The following is a 22,034-nucleotide window of genomic DNA, read 5'->3' on the forward strand; positions in this document are numbered from 1 at the left end:
CTATCCTGTAATTCGTCCATGGAAGTCAGGTTCATAAAGTCATTTCCAAACAGCGAGTCCATGAACTGCAGTCTAAAATTTGACATTAAGCCACACTGTCTCTGTACTTCACAAATCAGGTCATCAAGGGCTGTAGGTAGTCCTCTTGGGAACGTCAATCTTTGACACGTGTTGTCTGTCAGGACGATTTTCAGTATGGCTGGGGAACTCATGATCACATCAGTCTATAAAGAGGATAAAGAAGAAAGTATTAATACAGTTGAATAGAGACACATTATGCTTGTTTATAAGGTAAGTGTTAACACAATCCATATTGCACAAAAATTCAACTAGAATGTGAAGTTTAGTTGCAACATAAAAAGATAAAGAAAAAAAGAGACATTTATATAACCAAGCAGATTGTTAAGAAAGTTGACTAACCTTTAATGTGGATATGCCTTTTTAAAGTAACCATGCGACTCGATCCAACTAAGTAATCAGCCAATGGATAAGGGTCACAGAGTTCAGTGATGGCCACAAGCTTTAATTCTCTAGCTGGTGACACACTCAGTTCAAAAGCTCTGTAGTGCTCATTATACCACCCACAAAGCAATTTCAGAAAGAGGAACAGCTCTTCATTTTCAACACACATCTGAGTGATTTCAGCAAACTCTGTCAATCCACTGACTGATCCATAAGTTACAATCATCCCTTTGTTATAGTGTATGCCACTACTGGATGCCTTATTGGCAAGATGCACCACAGATGTACTGGGAAATTTTGACCTAAAAGCCTGTACCACTTCCTCCTTCAGGACATTAACTGGTACAGTGGACACATGGGATACATCAAGGGTAGATTTACCATATGAAGGTGAATTCATGTGAAAAGCAAGCATAAACTGATGTTTCGAAGCCAAAGTCAGTGGTACATTCTTAAAGCAACTTGTGTGCTTTACAGCCTGCTTAAAGTAGCCATGTTTCGCTTCAAATCAAAGCGTCCAGAGTGCGACTAGAGGGCCGAAATTCCTCATCATGATGGGATAATGCTCAATTAAATGGTGCTTTGGAAGGAGTTGGAGATCAGGGAACAATTCCTTGTATCTGGTCCTGTGCTCAACTATTTTGCTGCGAAGGTACGAAATTGATTCATCAGTGTGCACTGGGCCAACAACGAGCTCAACAATATCCTTTAAATCCATTAATACAAGCCATGCTGGCTCATCTTCTGGAACTATGGAGCCAATCAAAAATGGCAGGAGCCGTAAGAGGCACCAGTTCTCGTGAGCATTTCCCCCTATACTTGTCCGACTACATGTATTCTGTGGCAGCACATGGGGTTTGTTCGTTTTATCTGACCACTTGTAAGGGAAAGACAAGATGGCTTTATTCAAATCATGCAGTGTAAAGAGCTTCTTTGAAATCATTGACCTCAAGCAGTATGCAAGCTCCACTGGAACAATCCCTTCAAGAAGATCATGTGCAACATCTGGAGGAAATCCAGACACAACATGAAAATGAGATAGGGTTTTCGTCAAAACACACTCTCTTTTCACTCCACAGCAATGCACATTAGCCTCAAGAGCAGCTGTAACATGAGTCGCATAACCCTCTTTCGATCTGAGGCTGAAAGCACCAGATGCCACAAAGTCAGATTGTGTTTCAGAACGTTTTGCAGTGCAAAATCGACAGAAGTATTCGCCAGAAAAACTCTCAATGAAGCCTGCAATACTATGTGCACCCAAGTTATCTGCCACAACACAATGCACTGTGCCTTTAAGACACTTGCCTAACAAAGGCACATACACACCAAAGTCTTCTAGTATTTTCACATCTCGAAGGAGAGGTTCCAACACTTTGTCAAAACCATAGGTTTTTACATCAACACTTTTGCAAAGTACCGTCAGAAATATTGATGACAACGATGAGTGGGAGCCAGATGGTAGGTTGCCTAGAACCCAATAAACACCACAAAGCTTATGTTTGTTTCGAGAGGTCCCCAACGGATTGCAAGTCTCAAAATCGTCAACATAAAGACGCAGTGATAATCTTAATTCATCAGAATTCAGAAAAGCATTACTCTTAAAATACACACTGTCTTCAGGGGACCTTAACTCAAAGAAAGGCTCAAGCTCAGTATCCTGCTGTCCTCTATGGTTGTCAATGACCTTATCAAGAATGACTCTGCAATTCAGTGTGTTCTGCAAAGACTTCAAAAGTGGGACATACTGGAAAGTGTGTTTTTTCTTGTGATCTAGTGTGTAGGTAACTGGTTCAACAACGCCAAATTCTTCCTTATAGTATTTTTTACGTTGGTATGTAGTACTGAGTGTGCCACCCTTTTCAATTGCTTGATGAACTGGGTTAGATATCGCTGCTGTGACTATTTCAGTTATCACTGAGTCATCAACCTGGAGGTTGTGACATTCAAAGATTGTGCTTAACGATCCCCGAAAGAGTGAGGCTGATGCAGTGTTTAGTAAGAAGTGAAGTTCCTGTAAAAAATCATCAATAGCTGTACCTGGTACATGCACCAAATGCTCCAACTTCAATAAAGCTGCAGCAAGCTGCTTCTGAATTGCACTTGGCACTTCACTGTGCGTGACAGTGTGATCTACAGGTGGAAGACCCTCTTCCACACTCTCCTCCACCTGACAATCAAACAAATCAGATGATGAATGTGAAGGTACAATAGTATTCTTCACAATTTCAGGTCTAAAATCAGCTAAGGTGTGTGGATTATGTTGACGACTCTTGTGAGACTTAAAGGTGCCATAAACACTTGTTTGAAAATTACAGTCAGTGAACATGCAAGCTCATTTTTCCTCAGATGTGTGTTGATGTGAATAAAGTACTCCCTTTCATTGGGCAAATTGCAACAGTTACATATGTGACAAGAGAAAGTGGCCAAATCATCTAGAGTCTGACCAACTTGTGTGGAATGCAATCTACTTTGATGAACAATCAAAGCATTCCATGTTTTAAATGTACACGGGCAATCTGAATATGTGCAGGGGTAGTTAATGGTACGGCCAAAGTGGGGATGATGGAGTTTGTAATGGGCAAGCAGGTCAGACCTGCTTTCAACAGCTGCTGGACACGCCTTGCACTGCCACATTTACTGTGAGAAAGAGAGAAAGAGAAGGGTATTACAACAAATGAACACAGACACACTCATAATATAATACTAGTAACATAACAAACACTTAAAAATGTATAAACTCAATCAGCACTTAATTTACTATGCCTTGTTCCATCTAATAATGCAGGCACTGTTGAGTTACTGATAGGCAATAAATAACTTTCACCCAGTGTTTATTGAAGATACAAGAGCTAAAAATGTCAATTTAATACAACTGCCTCATTTTCACAGCAATCTGTGCATTCGCGGTGCAAAGTTTTTGTCAGTTTTCGTTTAACATGCAAGTAATGCATGCAAATGTAACAGATTAGATGATGTACATAGCACACGTATTCAGCGCAGCTTCCATGTGACAAAGCTGTCCAACGGAGTTCTTGTTTTCCATGCCTGCTGTTGCGCGTGTTCACTTGAGAGCAAGAGCTGCAGGTTTGGTTCACACTGGAGAAAATTTACACTGACCTATTTTTTTTTTACAAAACCGAAATGTGTAGAGCACAAACCTGAGCAAGTTAAACTTTTACACTCACTTATTTCACAAAATAAAAGCATATTTCAGAGATTTTAATGAGTTTTCAATGTGGACTTTCCCCTCTTGGTAGCCAGTAGACATGCCTTGGCGCCTTCATCAACTGGTTAGCTAGCTTAGCAACGTTTGCACTTGCTAGGTTTTAAATTAGCCTAACTGTTTCGCAAGAAACAAATACATTCGCCATAAAACACACGACATGATAAAATGCACACGAAATGCACACAGTCGGCAGTTACACCACGACAACGACCGCCGAGCAGAGTTATCCCTTAAATTCCAATGTTATATCCTATTATCCTAAAGTATGTGAAAAAGTGACGTTAGCTATAATGTTACTTGAGATAGGGCAAGTAACTAGCAGGCTAACGTTAACGCTAACTGTTATCTGCTTGCAAAGAACACATTGACTTGGTCGGTGAGCTAACCTTACTTAACTGAATCCAAGATTAAGAATCAAGTGCTTTTACCTTGTACTGTAGGAACAACTCTTCAAATCACACCGCCGAAGTACCACATTTGAAAAGAGACGAGAGAAAATGGCGGATAACGTTCCTTCGTCGTTGTCGTTGTCTCAGCTCTGACATCTGCTCTTCTCGCGCACGTCCACAGGGCGGAGCTACCAGACTAAACAAAACATAACTTTTTTCTTCTCTCCCAACATGACAAAAACTTATGAATTTGATATGCTCTAAGAATCACTTGGGTACACACGATTTATTTATGTTCACAGGGAAACAGGAATAAATCATGTGATGTACATTCATTGAATTTATGCAAGTTCCAAAACCCCCATTTTGCCTTTTTTTCAGTGCACGTGTGTTTTACTCTGAATTGAGTCGTGTACATTGATGGTTTTTTCCTGCTGTCAGTGAGCAAGCACGTGGTTAGCAAGCATGCGTGTTTTGTTTCACCTGCTATTTGGTTAAGAAGCATGCATGTTTTGTTTCACCTGCTATTTGGTTAGCAAGCATGTTTTATTTTGAATTGAGTCGTGTACATTGACCGTCTTCAGTCAGTCAGAAAACTTTAATTTTCCATGCTATTGCACACGCGTTTTACTTTAGAGTCCTTTGTATACTATTTTTATCTGCAGCTGGGTTAGCAAGTACATGGCTCTGACGGTCGTTCTAGTCCCAGTGTGATAAATTGGCATTATACAAGCTCTGCATTGCACTAACGTTATGGATATGGCATGTACTTAATTTGTTGCTGCTATGTAGAGTTTGCCATTATTTTTGTTAATATGGCTTTACACAATCAGAGCAGCATAGTCAACATCACGAGATTGTAAAATACACATTGAATAAGTCAAGGTGGACAATGGATTATATGTTAAGGCTTTGTGAATAATTGTAGAAATGATATTAAAAATAACCTTCTTGTGTCATGAAGGATGCAGGCTGTGCGTGTAAAGTCAGGGAAAGACAGAAGTACCTCTGTTTTGAGGGCAAAGTGACCTACACATCGTTTTGGAATGTGGTGAGTGGAAAACTTAACGAGTTTCATGCAATCTATTAAACATATGAAAATAGTCAATTTTGGGGGATGGTGCAGATATCAATAAATGATTACTAAAGATGAGATATACCTGTAAGAGGCCAATTATTATCCAGCTGCTATACTAACCATTTAGGTTTATACATCTCAATTTATTAAATTTCACTGTTTCCCTTGTTCTGGTGTTTATTTTAAATAGTGCGATTTTATTGTGTTCACAGCTGCCAAGAAGTTCAGCATCCCAACTTCGGACTTAAAAGTCTTTGACGACTCAAAGACTGAGGTTGATGAGTAGGAGGTTTGCCTTTTATTGACAGGATAGTGTAGAGTGGATAGTAAAGGGGAGAGAGACTGGGGGAATGACACACTGTACAGATCAGCACAGTCAGGAATCAATCCGGCCATCACTGCATTGGGCATTGCCAACATGGGACAGGTGCTTAACCACTCAGCCACTGAGCATCCCAGTGTCATTCATTCTTTGAGTCTTGGCTAGCCTAACATGTTCTGTGTAAGACAAGCAGATAAATCTGCTAAATTGTTAGTTTGCTATATTTCAAATAATCTTTTTGTATGGTATTTTTTGGTAGTTACTATAATACTCTATACTATACAATTATAGTAATTGTATGGTGTTAGTGTTAATCACACCAACTAAATGTTCCCCACAATCCCCACTGGAGCATTCCAGTGGGGATTGTGGTTGCAGAGGACTCTGATAACACAATAATATTGCAGCACAGTCCTGCCACAAGACGGAGAGCTGACAACACCTCTCTTGCCCAAGTAAGCTATGCTGATTGCTATACATCCTTTCAGAAAATTTACACAAATTTTAATGTATTATCGATTGAAGCACAAGGTTGTGCTGTCTTACCTTAGACACAGCTCTGCATATTGTTGACAGTATCTCCAACATACAAGTGTAGTGTGCTTGCAGACAAGTGTTAACATTGATTTTATATTATTGTATTTTTTACTGTCACTTAGATGATTGAAAATGTTCTAAAGAACAAACCTGGAGGAGAGAGGATCATCAATGAGTATGCTCGGACAAAAAGCCTAACAGATAGCAGACGGCGTGACATGGTCAAGATATTGGTTGCACATATGACAAGTGAACATGGGTATGTTGAAATATTTATTTCATTCACAACTAAAATGTTTTTTTATGCACCATCCACGCCTAGTTTGCTGAAGGTGTCATTTACACTCCAATTAGAGCTGGGCGATATGGGAAAAAGTCATATCACAATATTTTTTTTTATATCAGACGATATCGATATATATCACGATATAAAACAATTCACTATTTTGTGAATTTTAAATGTTCCCTGCTACTCTTAATTGAGATATGAAGATATCAGAAGGTTAATTTTTAATTAAATATTTATTTTCTGTCAAAGGTGAACATGACATGTAACACACATCTTTAATCTTTCAAGTTTAAAGGAGAACATAAACAAAACAGACATTATTTTGTCAATGTCAAATGAATAAAATAGTATCAAAATATAATTAAATTTTCAGAAACTCTCCTTTGTATACATTGTTTTAAATATTGTTTTTTTAAGAACAAACAATAAAATAGAACAATAAATAGCCAAAAAAATGTCTTATACTCTCAGTGCAATTTCAAGCAGCTTTCAAAGACAACATAAATAAAATAGACATTGGCTCAACTGTTATCAGATGCTCAGAAAAAAGGCACAAGAAATCCCAATGAGTGCAGTACTGTCTCTCAGTGCTGTCAATGTTTTGGGTCAGACAGACATAAGCCTACACTAGATTGCGGGTGAGGAAGACAAGTCTATCCACTGCTTCCGGTTTTAAAGCTGCCCTGTTGCAGGTCACAATATTACCCCCTGTGCTAAATACCCTCTCAGAGGGGGTGCTGGTCGCCGGGATGCACAAGTAGCGCTTTGCCAGGCAGCTCACTCTTGGGAAGTTTTTTTCATGGATTTTCCACCACTGCAGTGGGTCCATTTCACTGTCCGCATCTGGTGCCAGCAAGTACTTGTCAAGCTCACTTTCCACTGTCTCTTGTCAGTAAGTCCTGTGCTGGTGGTGGGACATGATTTCTTAAAGAAACTGCCCAATGATTTTCGCTGTTTCTTCTGGGTGGGTAGCACTGCAGCAGCTTCTGCCCCTTCTTCTCCTGGTCCCTCTGTTCTGGCTGAAGTGGACGGGTCCTGGTTTCCCTCCAACATCTCAGACACTGCTCTCATTTTGATGGCATCAATCTTTTCTGGCTTGGTGTATTGTACCTTAAAACGTGGATCCACCAAGGTTGCAACATCAAGCAGGTCATCTGTTTTCTGGTCAGCATACTTTTCGTCCAGGTATGCCATGACTGTCATCTTCATGTCCTTTGTGAGTTGTGATTCATCGTCAGAAGTTTTCAGAATCTGAAGAGATGCAGCATTGGCTTCAGGTATGACACACTCACATAACATTCACCAGAGAGTGAATCAGTGAACTCCAGTAGAGGATTCAGGGCCTCATGCATAGCCTCCAGCACTTATAGGTCTTGCCAGGAGGGAACCAAGTGCCTGGTCTTCTTATCTGCACCCAGTACCTGAGAGATGGCTTTCTGTTGTTCCAACACCCTCTCAATCATTTTCTGACGTGAGCCCCACCTGGTGGGTGACTCTGTCACCAGCTTGTGTTGGGGTAGGTGAAACTCTTCCTGAGCAGCAGCCAAGTCTCTCTTCTTCTTCCACGAGAAAGAGAAGGAAGCCACCACTTTCTTACAAACACCCACAGCTCGCTCCACCCTCTTGTCTTTTCCTGCTCTCTCTGAGGAAAAAAGATAAACAGCATAAATTAAACTGTTGTTATTTTACAGTATATATTGTTCCTGTTTTTGTGTCTCTTGTTTAAATTGATATTTTACATATCCTTGTTTTTTTATACTTCTTGTTTACTATTTGTTATTTCCTTATTCTCTCTATTTTTGCTATCACTTTGTTGCTGTATGCTAATGTGGGATTTCAAGCTCATTCCTCCTTATTTATTTGAGCTGGACATTTCTAAACATTTCCTTATCAGTTCCTAGTTTCTAAAGTAATTAGGAACTTAAATAAAACAATTTAGGAATTGAAATTTACATAAATATTCAATTAATCAAAAAAAAAGATTACTTACAGTAATGTGAAAACATCCAACAGTACAATAAGTTAAATGCTAAGTTAACATGCCAGAATTTAATTACCCTGTCCAGATTTTGTTATTGTTTGCATATTGCAACACTGTACATACATTTATTTTTTATATATGATATTGATGAAATTACAAATTATTTCAGCAGAGGCAGGGATATATACAGCAGAGGGGGGCTTACCAACAGCTGAGCGAAGTCGATGCCCAAAGCATTGCAGCCGAGTCCAGTTGTTGAGGGATGTGGCCTTGACTATATTCGTCCCACTGTCTGTTGTGATGCAGACTTGTTTGTCTTCACTCAAGCCCCAGGATGCAAGTGCTTCTGACAGTCCTGCAGCAATTATTTCACCTGTATGGTCTTCCGGAAAGTACACCGTTTGAAGGCATTTGCTTATCAGATTCCAGTCTTTGTCTATGAAGTGGGCAGTGAGGCTCATGTATGGCTCAGATGTGCGACTGGACCACATATCTGACGTGGTAGCAAAGTGTGCTACATTTTGCAGTTCTTTCTCGACTCTCTCTCTACACTCATTATACATCTGTGGGAGTGTGGTGTGGGAGAAATGTTTACGCCCAGGTAGTTTGTAACGAGGGTCCACAACTTTTAGCATCCACTTGAACCCCTTATTTTCCACTGTGCTTATTGGTAGCATGTCTTTTGCAATACAATAAGCTACTGCATTTGTTATATCACGGTGTCTCTTTGACAGGGCCGGTTCTAGAAAATGATGACTAGGGGTGCATCTCAGATCAGAGGGGGTGCACATGCCTGGCATGTTATACAACACTAAATTATGCATTGTCCCATCATTTCAAGCGGAATGATACTAGCAAAACAAGGATGTTTAAAGTGTCTTTCAAATGCTTTATTGCAGCAATATTGTAGCAGAACAACGAAAATGCTACATTTAGTCTTGGCTACCTCACCCATCAGATGATCTAGCAACAGATATTTCTTATCTTGGAAATAAAACATAGAAATTCTAACTAATTTTATCCATACAGTTCAAAACCACCACTAAATATAACAGTTTTTTTAAGTGGAATGATACCAGTCAAACATTTAAAGTGCATTTTTGCAGCAATATTCCTGCAGAACAAAGAAAATGCTTTAGTCTGGGCTACCTCGCCCATCAGACAATATTTCTTAGCCTGAAAATGAAACATAGAAAAATAAATAACAAAAATAAATATAACCTGTGATGTCCATTTAATCTGGCAGAAACCGCCATACCACAGCATAAGGTGCAGGTTTTATGGGAGTGGAGACAGTCTTCTGTGTAGGCACTTCCAGAATAGTTGCACACTGACACCACCAGGGGGCACATGACCTTTATTGGACAAAGAGAGATGACAAAGGTTAAACTAAGCTCATAAAAATAACATAGGACACAGTAAAACAGAATTCTATTTAAAATATAGGCCCACCTAGAGGAACAGCATACCTTTACTTAGTAGAGCTGCAGCCTCCTTGAAGATGTGTTGAATCTTCTCAGCAGTTTCTCTCTCCATTCTCCAGTGAACTTTTGGGTAAGGTCCTTCTCAACAGCAATCTGAATCAGATGAGCTTTTCTTTTGTGCAACATGCTCCTTCTGTGTTCACTGAACACATTCTTCAACATTGAGAATGAATTTTCACATGTTGCAGTTGATGCGCCAAAGGTTAAGCTGAGCTTCAGTGTTTCTATGACAGTTGGCATAGCTGCCAGAGACATGCTGTATGTTTTCAAAATGTCCTGCGCTGTCCAGCTTTTGTGTTTGTCAGATTTGGCCATTTCATCTTTCAGAAAGCGTTTTGCCACAGTAAACTCAGCTTCTTTAGCATCTATCCCTGTCAAGTCCAACAGAGGCTTAACTTTGTTGACATCCATGAAATGTTCACTCTCTGGGTGTACGGCACACAGCGCCTGTACTAGTTGGCTATTTCTTTCATTAAATCTAGCAGTCATTTCTCCCACTACTGCATCCAGAGTACTGAAATACAATCTTTTGCACTCTGTCTTCTCTCCCACTTCTTTGTGACGGTGACCAACTGGTGTTTCCACCACAAAGTCTTTCAAGTGACTGGTCATCTTTTCTCTTCGTCGTTTGGATTGTGAGGGCGTGGCAGTGGAAGGTTCTGTCATCTCTCTCTCTTTTGTGCATTTCTCCCAAAGTGCATCAAACTGACTGTCACTCCTAAGTTCTTCCACACATTCAAGTGCACTTTGGACAAGACAGACACCAGTGTAGAGGTCAGTGGATTTTGCTTGGAGTGCAGTATTGGGGGGATCCAGCAAAGCCAATATCTGATGTGTCATACAGGCAATGAATGGAAAACTGGGTTCGGTAATGGCCTTCAAAAGCCCCGTGGCTTCAATTCGCACATCTGCTCCAATGGTCAGGATGCCTTCAATTTCCTGTAGAAGGTGGACAATGTCGTCACAGCTGTTCATGATCACTTTCACTGTGGCCAGATGGCCAGTCCACCGTTGCTCAAGCAGCCGCTTCAACTTCTCTCCTGTGTAGACTGCAGCTACTGTAGGTTTCCTTAAGAACTTGTAGAGAGAGTTACATACACCAAAGAAGTTCTCCAATGCATTATCAGATGACATGGCATTCACTACCACTAGGTGAAGCTGGTGATTAAAACAGTGCACATAAGGCACCTCCCTCTGTAGTTCTTCTTGTATGAGTTTCTGCATTCCTCCATGTACACCTGACATGACGCTTGCCCCATCATAGCACTGGCTTAGCATCTTCCCTGTATTTAATCCAATATCTTCCAACTGTGACAAAACGAGTTGAGTTAGAGACTTAGCATCACAGTGTTTACTGGTTGGCATTGAAATAAGTCTCTCTTTCACACTGTTGTCAGTTTTATCCACAAAGCGAAGCACTATTGAGATATTTTCACATCCCGTGGGGTCTTTGGTGCCGTCCACTTTTAATGTGTACCACACATCTCCAATGTCATTCACAATTTCCTCAGTTATGATTTTGCTCATTAGTTCAATTATTTCATTTTGTATATGATTTGATGTGTATGTAGCATTGGCAGGGATGGTATCAAAAATCTTCTTAAAGTCCTTGTCCTTTTTAAGTGTGTAATCCATCATGGCTAAAAAAAGACCACTACTTGTCTCACCTTTTGTATCCAAAGCCTCAACAGAGCCACGGAAAGGGAGCTGGTTTATAGCCAGGAATTGAATGATGTCCACAATCGATGTCACATAAATGCGGTTTCTCTCAAGCTGGTCTTCATTCACAAGCGTAGACACCTCAGTTTTAGTCCCTTCTCTTCTGATCCTCTCCTGCCACAACGCCACTGATGTCATGTGTTCTCTGCTTGCTTCATGCCTTGCCAGTCCCTTATCGCGCACAAGAGCATGGCGCCAGTTGTTGTAGCCACTAGTGGTAAAGGCATCTCTTTTACTATGGCCAAATCCAAACTTCCTACACGCGTAGCAAAATACCGCATCATTTTTGCAGGAATATTCTAGCCATTCTCTGTTATCAAACCATGAGCTGCAAAAGGAGCGCTTTACCCCTCCAAAAAATGATGACGGATATTTCTGTAAACGCACTTAAAGTGGTTCCTCCATACCTAGGTCGTCGGGTGGGCCGGGCACCTGCTCATGGGGTGAAGGGAGGGGGGACGGCGGCGGCAGCGGCTCGGGCAGGAGTGAGCAGCCCGACGAAGCTGCAGCAGCAGCTTCATGAATTTCAAGTTGAGATCGAGTCTCTGTTCTCATCATGACCACCGTTGTCCGACCTGCTGGCGTGGTTCTGCTTGAACCACTTCCGAATATCCATTGTTTACGTTATGTTAACGGTGCTGCAGAGAGCAGCGTTTTGCTGGTGCAGGTAACTGCGCGCTGGACGCAGATGAGTGATGTGCATTGACGCGCGCGCACTTTTTTTCCCCTCTTTTCAACGGAGCATGCAAACACATAAACTGAGGGTGCAATGCATGCTTATGCACCCTCGTAGAACCGGGCCTGCTCTTTGATTTTTTGTCATAAGGTATGACACTGGATAAAGGAGACTCTATGGTCTTCTGTTGCTGCTGCACAGGCGTTGTTTTGGGGGGAAGACTAGTACTTGTTCCGGGCTGTGTTTGTAAAAGTTCTCCGTGCTCAAGCGGGTGGCGCTGCTTCAGGTGATGGAAAAGATTAGTGGTATTCCCCGTCTTTGTCGGAACATGTGCTTGACATAATTTGCAGTGCACACTGCTCTGTTTCGTGTCGGACTTTAAAAAACCAAAATGCCTCCACACCACCGAACTTTTCGGGCCCTTCTTGTCAACGATGTCATCCCTTACGTCTTGGGCTTCCGTCATTTCCTTCGTCGGAGCACTCATTTTCTTTTTTTTAAACTGCTGCAGCAGCACAAACAAACACGCCGCGACTAGCTGCTGGCATGGCTCTATTCCAGCCACGTGATTGGTTCAGTGCGGTGCAACTCTCGTTGTCATTGGCTATTCGTATTGTCTGTCAAAATATGGACAAATGTAATCTATCGAAAATTATATCGACCATGTTTCATATCTCTATCGAGGAAAAGTTTTCATTGATAATTATCATTATCGTTTTATCGCCCAGCCCTAACTCCAATACTTCCAACGGTGCTCATAGTGTCTATCTGTGTAGGACAAGTCCTTCAAGGCGTGTCAAAGAGGATTACGCAAAGGGGATCATCAGCTTGTTTCCATACCTGGCTGATCCAAGGAGCAAGTTGGGTTATGTAAGTACAGAAAACAATAAATTCAGCATTTACTCTTCACTTCTAAACTCAAGACATTTTTCAGGCATGATGTATATCTAGATTTTTTTGCTTGGCTATGGTTTGAGTAAAACTAAAGATACTAACATTTATGCATGTCCACCATCTCTGCCATCTTTCCCTAACTCTTACTTTAAAACCCTTTCCTGACTTTGAGTTTAAAACCCTTTTTTAGTTTAGTACTCCAGTCCTGAGCAAGTTCAGCTCAGCTGCTGAAGTTTTAAGATTAAAAGTGTGAAGATATTTTCTCCTGCTGATTTAAACATATTCAAAATATTTCATTTTGAATAACACCTTTTAGGAGCATTATTACAATGCAGAAGATGGGAGTATCTGGCTTGGAGACTGAAGTTTGTCCAAAAGGAAGCTTCTGGTGGACAAAAGAAGGCCATGAGACTGTCAAAAACACAAACAGGTATGTGTTATTGTTACCTGGAACCAAACTGTACACATGAAAAACCTGGCAGAGTTCCCAAGCCTTATTTATTAAATCCTAGGACACTGTCATGTCCATATCCACTGTTACAGGGTGCCCAACAGCTGATCGAGACTTGAGAGAGGACAGTCACCTAATGACAGACATCTTGTGCTCTGAGGCCTTTGCACTGATGAAGCATACAGCTGATGAAGGAATTGTTATGACTAAGATGAGGCAGACCTTCAACTATCGCCGAAATATCATTCATGATCCAGTGAAGTCCTTTGACATCTTTCTGGCCTTCCCGAGATTCCTGGACATAGAAGTATTAGTACGTTGATCTTAAACTACCTTCATTGTAACTTGTAAAAATTGACTTGCATGTTGGAAAAAAGTGACTATTAAAATTGTATGAGTTAAGGAGATTTAACAACTTGACCTCATCTATTCTACAGATTGAGCAAGATTTTACTTTGCTGTTTGATGATGCCATCTCTGCAAAGTTCCTGGAGAAGTGGCCCACTACATACAAGAAAAAAGTCCTCGAGCAAAGCTGTGGTCTCACACAGTCAGATGACCTTCAGTACCTCATTCAGAATGCGGAATCCACAGCAGAAGTGGAAAGTGGTGAGGCAAAAATAAATGCATTATATTGTTGTTGTTCTGGTTTGGTTGTGATAAGATTTAATGTTTTAGGAAAGAGCACTTGATGTAGTTAATTTCATTGTATTTTGTATAAATGGGAGCATAAGAAGTGCAACACTGCCACCTGCTTACCATTTTCGGTACAGCAAGTAGTGATTTGTTTTTTGTATTAAACTTTATTATGGAAGTGTTTTTTTGTTTTTTTCTTTATTACTTGTTCTTTCAGGATGGGACCTGATCCTTGTACACCTGCTGCCACCGTCACCTCATGGCCGCAAGAGACCGGGAAAGCTCTCCGCCAGACAAGCATGTGAGAATCTTGTGAAGTTCATCAAGGTAAGGCTGCAATACAGGAAACATCACTAGCTATATCACGCTACATGTTGTATTTTTGTAGTTATTTACTGGATGAACAATCATAATTTGCATATATCAACATTTCTCTCTCTTCCTATAGCCAACACTTATTTTTTCTTCAGTTCTAAACTTTGAACTTTTCTCACTTAAGTTGACACAACACTAATGCCACCTTGTGGTCTGAATGTGCAACATTACAAATGAAAACTTGTGTAATACATTAACTTTATTTTTAAACACTTCCATATGAATTGTGAATCATGAACTATTATAGTGAATAAAAGATACAAAAGTCATTCCAAACGTTCATTTTATTGCAACTAGAAATGCAACTAGCTAGTAGTTTTGTCCCTAATCCTAACAAGTCTAATCATGTCATGTTATCTGTATGTTTTTTTTTTTTTTAGATGTTTTTTCCAACTATTTTCAGATGGTTCATTTTAACAGCAGACTAATGAAACTCTTTGTGTCACAGACGGGGACCAGCATCCAGGGGCATCTCGATGGCATCACAGAAAGCCTTCAACCATACCTGCTTGCAGTGGGAACTCAGAGGAGTGTGATTCACAAGTACTTTATTGTCATTGACAAACATGCAATACCTTGTAAATCATCCGGCTCTCTTGCCTGTTTTGATGAGCTTTTCAAAGCTCACTTTGTCTTTGGTACTTCATACAACCACGATCTGGTCAATGTGTACAACTTCCTGCAGACAACCATTTATGAAATCGATATTGATACAACCAAGGTGAATCCTAGAGTTGCAGAGTTGAGGGCTCGGATGCTGCGTTGAGTAGATTGTCTTTTTTTTCTGTGAGGGCTTCACTACAGAATTAAGGTGATCTGAAATGTTCTGTTTTATTTGTAAGAGCTCTCAGGCAAATGCTAATTCCCTGACAAAGCACTTGAAAGTGATCCACGGTCTTTGCTCTGGTTTCTGATCTATTTATTTTACCTTTAAAAACCTTGCAGTGTATAATGACTGAGTGTAAGAAGTTATATAGTGAGTGAAATTCAGTTATATTTATAATAAAGTTAAATTCTATTTAGAGTCAAATTCAATTCATCATAAATTTTATTTGGAGTAAAATTCAGTTCTATTTATAGTAAAATTTAACTCTATTTTGAATAAAATTCTATTTATAATAAAACGTATTTCTATTTTGAATAAAATTCTATTTATGATAAAATTTAATTCTATTTTTTTTGTGACAAACTTTTTTTTGAACATTATATTACAAACATAGTGCCATCGCCCTGTCATTAAAGATTCTTTAAAGGAAAAGAAAAAGAAAAAAAATATATACATATATATTGTACACATAAGTAAACAGAAAGAGGGGAAGTAAGGGACAGGAGATAAGTCGACCTACAAAGATAAAGTAAGCAATAAAAAATAAAAAATAAAAATTTCCTGACCCACCAGTGGGAGAAATTTAATTCTATTTTGAATAAAATTCAGTTCTATTTATAATAAAATTTAATTCTATTTTGAGTAAAATTCACTTCTGTAAAGAGTAAAATTCAGTTCTATACTAGGGTAGAGGAGTTTTTATTTTATACTAAATGGAGTGAATTATTATGTAAAGTATTTGCACTAAATAGAGTAAATTTAACTCTGAAAGTTTAACTCTGCCATGAGAGTAAATTTTACTCCATTCAGACTGGGACCAAATGTTGTCTTTTTTAGAGTGAAATTTTATTCAATTTGAGTAAAATTTACTCAACCAATTTTACTGTGTACCAAATTATGTAATTAACTTCATAAATGTGTATACTGTAGTTTTGTCTAACCTGTGGCAAGGTGAAAGGTTCTGCTCTCTGCTCTTCTCTTTGGCTGGCATCTTCATTACTTTCTTGAGAATAACACAAGTCCATTATTCATCAAAAACATAAGATAAAGAGGGGGAGAGATGGGGTAGGGACAGAGACAGAGAGATAGTAGTTGTTACAATAATATTGTAAAGTTAGTGAGAGAAAGGGAGAGAACATTTAGTTTAACAAGTTCAACTCAAATATACATACATGCATAGGATACTGTATACAATACATATCAATCTTAATGTTGTATTAATGTTCATATTACTGTTATTGTGTACTGTCCAAATATTTGGACAACTTGTATTTTGATGCTTTGGCAACATTGTTGTTGAAACGTTCATGCCAGTAAAGCCTTTTGAATTGAACTGAATTCACTTCACAAGGTGAATAGTTAGCTAATTAACAGTAGTTGCTGTAAATGCTGTAATGTTACCGATCGTTTCAACATGATGTTACATCAGCCTTAAGGTCTTTAAACACCAGGTACGTTATGAATAAACAACACGAAAAACACCCGTGCCAGCTGTGCACATTTTGGTGAAGCTATCCTTTCAGATTCATAACTGTTGCAGTATGTCCACAAATGTCAGGACTTGAATGATATTGGGTATGGCAGTCTATAAGTAATATAGTATCTTATACATAACTGTTAAACAGTATACCTTAAGCTCGTAAGACAGAGGACAAGAACCGGGCTTATGGCGTTATATTTGAGTCAAAAGTCGCGCGAGCGATAACACATCTGCACACGCGCAGATTTCAACTGCCGCGCGCACTTGTTTGATCTTTGCGCGCATATTCAGCAACAGAGTGAAGCAGAGGCAGGTGCGAGCAAGTAAAAAACGACAGCGACATGCACAACAACACTGTGCAGCTGCTTTGCGTGCGCTGGCTCGCTCTCTCTCTCCCCTGTGCTCTGCTGTGGAGCTCTGCTCACTGGAAGCAAGGACTTTTGACACTTTGGGGGTTGAGACCAAGGCTGACCCCGGCCCTCTTATAATTGGTCATTTTCCAGCCCCCCACGTGGGTGCCTTTTCAGTTTTCTGCTGATGACAGCTTCCGTCACAGACAGGAAGCTCAGTGGTAGCAGAGGCAAATTGGAAGAAGAAGAAGGAGAAGAAGAAGAAGAAGAGCAGTAATGGCGACACCTGAAGATTTACCGGTAAGTAACAACCTTGCTTATTAGTGATGTTGAGTCAGAAGGGTTCCATTCGTTCTCTCTTGGTATTTCTCTATCCACCTTTCTCCCAACTTCACACAATGGAAGCCGTTTTTTATCATCAGGTGGAACTGTATGTTTACGTTTCGATGGTTTCAGTAGCTGTCATAGTGGTGGCAAACCCATGGATCTAACGCTGGCTTTTAACTATGTATCAATCCCCAGTCAATTCATGTTTTTTTGCTTTACAAGTATTGATGAGGCGCCGTTAGTTTTCAGCTCTTTTAATATATCGTTCCATCGTCCTTGCCAACATCAACACCGTAAGAGCTGTTACGTGAACACAAAATATATACAAATCAATAAATGTAGCTATATACAAATTCATAACAATACAATAACAATAACAATACAATAACATTACAGTCACTATCACTAAAACATCAGAAGACACAACAAACGATACCTTGTTGCCATTTTGGCGGGGAGCTCACAAGATATTGAAATATATGTAGCAAAGCACACTCCTTGCTTCCTTTTCGTGTACTCTCTATGACAGTTAACTTTCTCCCATTATATCTGTAGTTATGACAACAAAGTTATATGATAAAGATTCGAAACAACAAAATAGAATAATGATACTACTACTACTAATAATAATAATAATATGGATTAGAATATATAATTAATTGTAAATAAAAACATGCACTGTTTTATATGTCTTTTACAATGAACATCATACAAATGATCATACAGTAGTTAAAAGTCAGCGTTAGATCCATGGGTTTGCCGCGACACGGAGCAGAGACCTGCAGTCCGGTGGTGCAGTCTGTCTCTCTGAAGCAGAGGATGGTGGTCGTCTTCATTTCCGTCATTTATTGAGGAAATACGGTAACTAACCATCACAATTAATGATGTAACATTAAATAAAACCAACATAGCGGTCGGAAATACTAATATTATTTATTGTTATTTACTAGTAAGCCATGTTCTAAGCGAGATAATATATAGTGAATTGGCCGAAAAACAACTCCCTGAAACCCCATTACATATGTGTGTTTACAGGGCATGTGTTGTCTGATATGAACTTCTGTCTTTTTTATATGTATGAAATGTTTTATGTGAATAAGGATCATAATTTTTAATGCGATCTTTAAAGTTCTGCTTTCCATGTCAACAGGGCATCCTAAGACATGAGATGATTTCGAGGCTCAAAAAAAAGTTAGTCAGCTCTCTCAAGAGCACCTCTTGACTTGGACTTCCTGCTGTTCACATGTCGACAAGAGCTCTATCTATTTGAAGCACTGTCAAGGCATGTAAATATCTCCCCAGAACTTGTACTGCCCTTACAGGAATTGCTCAGGCATTGCAGAATTACTGGGTGTTTCAGCCAGTATGGTCAAGACTTTACAGACCAGGAGCTGGATGAGACAGTCCAACAAATAAAAGCTGAAATGCCAGCAGCAGGCTACCACATGGTGAAAGGGAGGCTGAAGTCACTTGGAATACATGTGCAGTGGAGGAGAGTTGCTGCATCAATGCACCGAGGAGACTCACTTGGGATTCTTTCCAGTTCCTATAATATCTGCAACACATTGTTGCTCATGTCAGAAAATATTTAAATAAGTCAGTTTGTAATACAACTTCAGCATTAAATACTGGTACCAAGCATGAATAATTAAAATTAAATTCATTTCAATCAAATGCAAGGGTGTTTTCCATGTTGCTCATACTGAAGACATGAAGAACATGTTCACATACGATGATAGCAAAGTAGAGAGTGAATGAGGGGAGATATCAGATGAGTCAACATGATTTCATTCATTTTGTTGCCCCAGTCCACACTGCCTTTGATTCCTGTTTCCAGATAAACCAGGATGTTTGTTGTGGGCTATTACTAGACAGAATTTCAACATGGAATCTGGGATTGTAGTGTTAAAGGTTTAGTAATGTAATTTCTTATACTCTGTCACTTCTTGGGCTGTAATTTTGTAGACCAGGTGCAAGCTTATCCAGGCGCACTTTGCAAGTTTTGTGCGCTAGAGTTCTGTGCATTATTCCTTACTGACAGATTGCTACACATTTTTTTATCTTTGTGCTTGCACCTCAGGTTAAGAAGTGATCAAGGCGTGGAGAATGTGGAAATTGCACGACACATGTTCACCATCCGTGGAACTGGCCGAAGAAGTTTCCTGTCTGGAAAAAGTGTCCACAATGAAAGGTATTTTCAAATTCTGCACGCCTGTCCTGGTGTTGGGATTGGTCTGAGATTCTCAGGCTGTTACCTGTCCAAACTCGAGTTGGTGCTGACCGAATTGACCTGATGATCAACACTCATCTGACCTGACTGAGCCCCGGTATAAGCAGAAGTGCAAGATACAGCAAAATAAGATAATACTGCCATGCTTGCACTAAAGCCAAAAACAAGTCGTTTCTGACATGAAATATGCCATAATTTATTACACATGGCACCAATAAAAATGGAAATCCCAGCTCTGAGTAAATAAAAGGTGTGAAAAAACAAAAACACACTGCTAAATCTGAACAGCGCACCCATCACTGTAATATTTAAGCTTCAATTAAGAGGTTGAAATAATGTTAATTTCTGTCTTTGAAGGATTGAACGCTTGTGCCGTGATGTCAGGACATGTGTCACATCAAAATATTACCGTGATCTCCATAACCTTGAAACTGATCATCTTCTTAATGTGTCCTCCAAAGGTAAGGGTCATTTGGAGTAAAAAACAGATGATGCTAATCCTTGTAAAATTGGTAAGTTTCAACAGGATTAGATTGGTTGACAAATGTCAGGGCTACTGTAATGAACATTAATGGAATCACGGTTCATTGCAGATCTCTAACTTTTGAATTATCAAAATGTTACAAAAACACTAGAAAAACCATCATGGATTAATTAATAATTTCAAAAGGCAACCCTGTACTTAATGTTAAATTGTATAGGCTGTGTTTGATGTGCACCTATAAACGTAGTGATTTACTACTACCCTGTCCTCAACAGAAGATCTTCCTGCTGTGCACATGACCTTCTTTCCAAAACTGAAGGCAGACCTGGAGGCTTTTGTCGAGGCCTGGAACAACCACCCTCTCAGAAGTGAAGGGAACAAAACTCCTGAACAGCTCTGGCATGCAGGAAGGATGCTCAGACCAGTTGACCAGCCGGAGAATCCTGAGGTTACCTTTTCCTTTTTAAATGACTGCAATTCTCCAGTGTACCATTCAAATTATTTTAAATTACTTAACCGTTATTTTCAGGTGAAAAGTTACAGAAATTTGCTTTAAGTACTTCACTTGGGTACAGCATTTTCATTTGCTTTATTTATATGGCACCAAATCACAACATATATCATCTCAAGGCACTTTTCATCGTTATAATGGAGTATTTCAATTTTCTGCCTCATGACTTCAAGTCCACTACAACTTTGGGGATAAAATATGCAGTTTCATTTAAAAAAAATTGTTTGCATATTACAAGCTGTATCTATTAAAGCCCATTTCTGAGAGTTAAAGTAATGAGTATTGAGTTATAAGATAAAAAGACAAAAGTGTGAGATACGTATATGTAGTTTTTGCTTCCAATTTGTAACCTTTTCTCATAATTTGGGGTTACTGTACATGTTCAAATAAAGTTATAACATGGACTTAATCATCTTATAAGTATGACTTTGACCTATTTTTTTTTACATTTAAATCATAATAATGATTGTGAATCTATGTTTTTCTATTAATTCTCATAATTTTAAGTCTCATCAACCTTCTATATCAATTAGCCAGCCTAGCACATCTTTAAAATAATTTCATTCATCAGCCATCAGATTAGTAACAAAAGTGTTTTGTATCATTTAACTTTACCTTAAACTATAACGTTTATTCCCAGAAAATTAGTTTTGCACTAGGTACTTTTAATAGCCAACATTACAAAACTTTTACTCAAGTAATTTTTGCTTATGTGACTGTCAGAAACTTGATATCTCAATTTGTTCAAGTATGCTTTTTTGTTACTTTATACAAAACTGCCACTAAAGCCAAAACATTTAGGATAACTCATTGCATGTGTTGCTGTAGATATGGAATGAGACATGGTGTGTTACTCTGTCTTCTACAATTTCCAGGATATTCAGGAACCAGACTACGGACGACAGACCATTGACTGGGATGTAGCCACAGACTTCGGAGAGGATGTAGATGGTGCGGTAGTGGTCCCTGAAATTGACTGTCCACTGAATGATCGGCAGCTAGAGGAGATGCAGATGCTGCTCCATGAAAATGGAGACACTGACAGCCGAAATCTTTACCGCCTGTGTCAGGAGTATGTGGTTGCTGCTTTGTCTGCAAACTGACCGCTGACTGCCATAGCTTAACGTTACGATGCTGCTCCCTTACTGCTGTAGCAGTGTTTTCCATACCCCCTCCACCTTGGAAATCTGTTGAAAATGTTTGTAATTTGGATATTAATGAGATACAATGAAACTGAATTAAATGCCTTTTTGGTCTTAATCAGAATGTTTTGAGTGTTTAACTGTCAAGTGCCGTCTCCTGTCCTC

General features: G+C 39.3%; 1 long non-coding RNA gene across 1 annotated transcript; it reads left to right on the forward strand.

The window, feature by feature from the left end:
* The first annotated feature begins 17,431 nt into the window (after positions 1-17,431).
* Positions 17,432-21,785, forward strand: LOC141014771 (uncharacterized). The gene is made up of 4 exons (XR_012180516.1): positions 17,432-17,475; positions 19,583-19,693; positions 20,536-20,664; positions 21,603-21,785. It is a non-coding gene; the product is annotated as an uncharacterized lncRNA (long non-coding RNA).
* The last annotated feature ends 249 nt before the right edge of the window (positions 21,786-22,034 follow it).

Source organism: Pagrus major, chromosome 19 (genome assembly GCF_040436345.1).
Source record: "Pagrus major chromosome 19, Pma_NU_1.0".
Classification (NCBI taxonomy): Eukaryota; Metazoa; Chordata; class Actinopteri; order Spariformes; family Sparidae; genus Pagrus; species Pagrus major.